This window comes from Salvelinus sp. IW2-2015, linkage group LG11 (assembly GCF_002910315.2).
Source record: "Salvelinus sp. IW2-2015 linkage group LG11, ASM291031v2, whole genome shotgun sequence".
Taxonomy (NCBI): domain Eukaryota; kingdom Metazoa; phylum Chordata; class Actinopteri; order Salmoniformes; family Salmonidae; genus Salvelinus; species Salvelinus sp. IW2-2015.
The window spans coordinates 44,598,830-44,603,793 of record NC_036851.1 but is presented as its reverse complement, the minus strand read 5'-3'; positions in this window follow the sequence as shown (position 1 = coordinate 44,603,793).

Sequence of the window (4,964 nt, the reverse complement as noted above, 5' to 3'; positions counted from 1 at the left end):
CAGCAGAGTGGAGTGGTTGAAGTGAGTGGTAAACTCAGCTGTGATCTAGGGCTGTTCAACTGGCTGATGAGGTGTTTAAGAAGCTGCCTGCAGAAGCTCCTCAGCCAGCAGTAAACAATCTGCACAGCACAGACCTCTCTCTCTCTCTCCTCTCTCTCTCTGCCTTCTCTCTCTCTCTCTCTCTCTCTCTTCTCTCCTCTCTCTCTCTCTCTCTCTCTCTCTCTCTCTTCTCCTCTCTCTCGTCTCTCAAATCATCTTATTCTACCAGGGCCCATAGGGCTCTGTTCCCTTTATAGTGCAATACTTTTCACCAGGGCCCATAGGGCTCTGTTCCCTTTATAGTGCAATACTTTTCACCTGGGCCCAGAGGGCTCTGTTCCCTTTATAGTGCAATACTTTTCACCTGGACCCAGAGGGCTCTGTTCCCTTTATAATGCAATAATCTCTAGTTTTTGAATAGAGATTCATCCCACAGGGTAGGAAGCCACTGTTAATTAATTGGTTGTAATAATGGTGGTAAACTGGATAAAGTGATGGAGTAAGCCACAGGAAGGAAAGGATGCAGACAGACACGGACTGAAGCCCCTCGAGATTGGTGTTGAACACACACACACACACACACACACACACACACACACACACACACACACACACACACACACACACACACACACACAGTGGACACGTGTCCAGGGCAGCAGCAGCCTGAGGAGCTTCATTAGTTCCTTTAGCCAGTGTGCTGCTAGGGCCATCTGGTTACGTTTGCCTTGTCCATCAGCTAGACTAGCTACTACTTACAGAGGTGCCTGCCCGTCCCCCATCCAACCCTCAGGGACTACTGACTGGTATTACACAAGTACAGCTGCCCATGTGGCCCTCCCTACAGCAAGCATGAGACAGAGAGGCCAAGTCATGGGCATAGAAAGAAGAACTAGACAAAAGTACCTTCCTCAGTGCAGTTGTGACCTAACAACCTAGTAGAAATTTACTGTGATGGAAAGATGACTGGATTCCAATGAATGGGAATGCCACATATGACTGCAAAATACCACTTTAAGATGTTGCCAATGCAATCATGGCACAATATAAATGGATTCCAATGAACCACAAAATACTTTTTCAGGACACAGACATCTTGCTCAAAATTGTGCCAAGCACGAGCCTAACTAGATGAAGCAGATAGATAAGTGCATCACTACTGCCTTCCTGAGACTTGGGAGTGCTGTATGCCCAGATCCRGAGATCTAGGCTATTGGGGCGGAATTTCCACTCAAACTACTTTGTGACCCTTTTTTGCTTATTGTAGGCCTACTATTGGATATTCAATGTTGGTCATTGGCTGTAACTTTGTCTGGCGCTATTTTGGGCCAGGTCTCAACAGCAGGAAGGCAAAAGGCAAATAAAGAAAGTGGCTGGGTATTCTGAGTCAGTGGGATCAAAGACWAATTCTGACTGTTTGAGTCAGAGGTTAGAGGTTACTTTCTGTCTGTCATCCAATAATAGGTTTTATCAGGACGACTTCCAAGACAGAACTGACCTAATTTCCAGTTGCTAATGCAAAAAGAGAGGGAAGAGAGGAAGAGAGGGAGGAGAGAGGGGGAAGAAGTGAGTAACTCATCCACTTTTAACATAGTGAGGTAACCAATTAAACCCTGAGATTATTGAGCTGAGAATATTCTAAGACAGCAGTTCAGACAACTGACACACACAATCTCCACTCCAGCTCGAAGTCTGACTCTCTCAAGGATCTTATAATATATTACATCTTATATATTCTAAGCATCTTCTTCTCTCCTCTTAACCACTGTGTAATTGAGTCAAAGAGACAGACAGCGCAAACTTTTCAACATTCCACCAAGAGCACAGGCTAGATTTAGAAGCCATGTTGCTGTGAATAAGTAAGTAGCCAGTGAGAAAGCATGCTCTTTCTCTCCCTCTCTCTGTTTCCGTCTGCCTGCCTGTCTGTCTGTCCCACAGGTCCTTATGTACAGGGGCTACAGTAAAATTTAGACTAACCACAGTCATGCCGCCATGGGACACAAGCATGTACCTCCCCTCCCCCTTTCCCCCAAATAAACACTACTATAACGAGATGACAAAAGACACAGAGATGAAGATAATGCAGGAGAGGATGGGTGGAGGGGGGGTACAAGGCATGGGGAGGAGAGACATTGGATAGAGGGAGTGGGCACACAGAGCTGAGAGGGGAGAAAAAGCTTGGAGGAGAAGGCAGGAGCACAAGAGCATTTGGGTGAAAGAGAAGGGGAGACCTTGGGGTAGACAGAGAGAAATAATGATATAAAGTGAGAAGGGGAGAGAGAGAGAGAGAGAGAGAGAGTGAGTGAGCGAGCGACCATGTGAGTTAGTGAGTGAAAGAATGCTTGGGGGGGTATCAACAGCTGAAAATGCCTTTCAACCATTGAGACCAGACAGAGATTTTGGTAGACCTCCTTACTTTAGACCCTACACTGCTCTGAGCGCTCATCAGGGCATTTGTTTGTTTATTCATCCGTCAACTCAGATCTCTACTTGCTGTTCATGTAACAGCTTTACAAAGTGTACAGACCCTGCTATTTCACCATGTTTTTTGACACAGGCAAATTATCAAGTGTGCATGAAACCTGTACACAAAAACCTTTCTCTCTCTCTCTAACCCTTTCATGCTTCTGGATATTCCACTTGCTCTCTCCATGACAGACTGACCAGGTGAATCCAGGTGAAAGCTGTGATCCCTTATTGATGTCAMCTGTTAAATCAACACCAATCAGTGTAGATGAAGGGGAGGAGACAGGTTAATAAGGATTTTTAAGCCTTGAGACAATTGAGACATGGATTGTGTATGTGTGCCACTCAGAGGSTGAATGGGCAAGACAAAAAAATGTAAGGGCCTTTGAACGGGGTATGGTAGTAGGTGCCAGGGGAACAAGTTTGTGTCAAGAACTGCAACACTTCTGGGTTTTTCACTCTCAACAGTTTCCYGTGTGTATCAAGGATGGTCCACCACCCAAAGGACATCCAGCCATCTTGACACAACTGTGAGAAGCATTGGAGTCAACATGGGCCAGCATCCCTGTGGAACACTTTCAACACCTTGTAGAATCCATGACCTGACGAGTTGAGTCTGTTCTATTGGCAAAAGGGGGCGGGGGGTGCAACTCAATATTAGGAAGTTGCTCCTAATGTTTGGTATACTCAGTGTAACTCATCTAGCCAACTTCCTAGGCAAAAGCAACTATATTTGATTCATAAAAATCGACCTAAACCCTACGAATCCAAAAGTCATGCCCGTAACAAAAAMAACAACTAAAAGACCCTATAAGCCTCAGTAGTACCAGAGGTCTTGCCATGGCCACAGAACGGAAAATAGCAACCCTCTAAWCCCAGTTAGATGAGGCCTATTGTTGTCTGTATCTCCCAGCTCAGCCACACAGGAAATGAAAAACCCTGGGTAAATATAAACACACACGTTTGTGTGTGGGCACATTTTCCCTTTATTGCTTCCATACTAAGTGGGGAGAAGGCTTAAGACATTTACGCAATATGCATCCACCAAAGCATATACAGTGCATTTGAAAAGTATTCAGCCACCTTGACCTTTTTTAAATAGTTGTTTTCCCCTCATCATCTAAACACAATACCCCATAATTACAAAGCAAAAACAGGTTTTTAGAAAGTTTTACAAATGTACTAAAAATAAAAAACTGAAATAAYACATTTACATAAGTATTCAGACCCTTTACTCAGTACTTTGTTGAAGGACCTTTGGCAGCGATTACAGCCTAGAGTCTTCTTGGGTATGACACTACAAGGTTGGCACACCTGTATTTGGGGAGTTTCTCCCATTCTTCTCTGCAGATCCTCTCAAGCTCTGTCAGGTTGGATGGGGACCGTTGCTGCACAGCTATTTTCAGTTCTCTCCAGAGATGTTCCATCGAGCTCAARTCCGGGCTCTAGCTGGGCCACTCAAGGACATTCAGAGACTTGTCCCGAAGCCACTCCTGCGTTGTTTTGACTGTGTGCTTAGAGTCGTTATCCTGTTGGAGGGTGAACCTTCACCCCCAGTCTGAGGTCCTGAGCGCTCTGGAGCAGATCTTCATCAAGGATCTCTCTGTACTTCGCTCCGTTCATCTTTCCCTCGATCCTGACTAGTCTCCCAGTCCCTGCCGCTGAAAAACATCCCCAGAGCATGATGTTGCCACCACCATGCTTCACAGTAGGGATGGTGTCAGGTTTCCTCCAGACGTGACGCTCTGCATTCAGGCAAAATAGTTCTGTCTTGGTTTCATCAGACCAGAGAATCTTGTTCCTCATTGTCTGAGAGTCCTTTGGGTATCTTTTGAAAACTCAAAGTGGGCTGTCATGTGCCTTTTACTGAGGAGTGGCTTCCATTTGGCAATTCTACCATAAAGGCCTACTTGCTGGAGTTCTGCGGAGATGGTTGTCCTTCTGGAAGGTTCTCCCATTTCCATTGAGGAACACTGGAGCTCTGTCAGACTGAGCAAAAAACAATTCAACCCATTTTAGAACAAGGCTGCAACGTAACAAAATGTKAAAAAAGCTCTGTCAGAGTGACCATCGTATCCCTGACCAAGGCCCTTCTCCCCTGATTGCTCAGTTTGGCCGGGCGGCCAGCTCTAGAAAGAGTTTTGGTGGTTCCAAACTTCTTCCATTTAAGAATGATGGAGGCCACTGTRTTCTTGGGGACCTTCAATGCAGCAGAAATGTTTTGGGTACCCTTCCCCAGATCTGTTCCTCGACACAATCCTGTCTCGGAGCTCTACGGACAATTCCATCGACATCATGGCTTGGTTTTTGCTCTGACATGCACTGGCAACTGTGGGACCTTATATAGACGGGTGTGTGCCTTTCCAAATCATGTCCAATCAATTGAATTTACCACAGCTGGAGTCCAAACAAGTTGTGGAAACATCTCAAGGATGATCAATGGAAACAGGATGCACCTG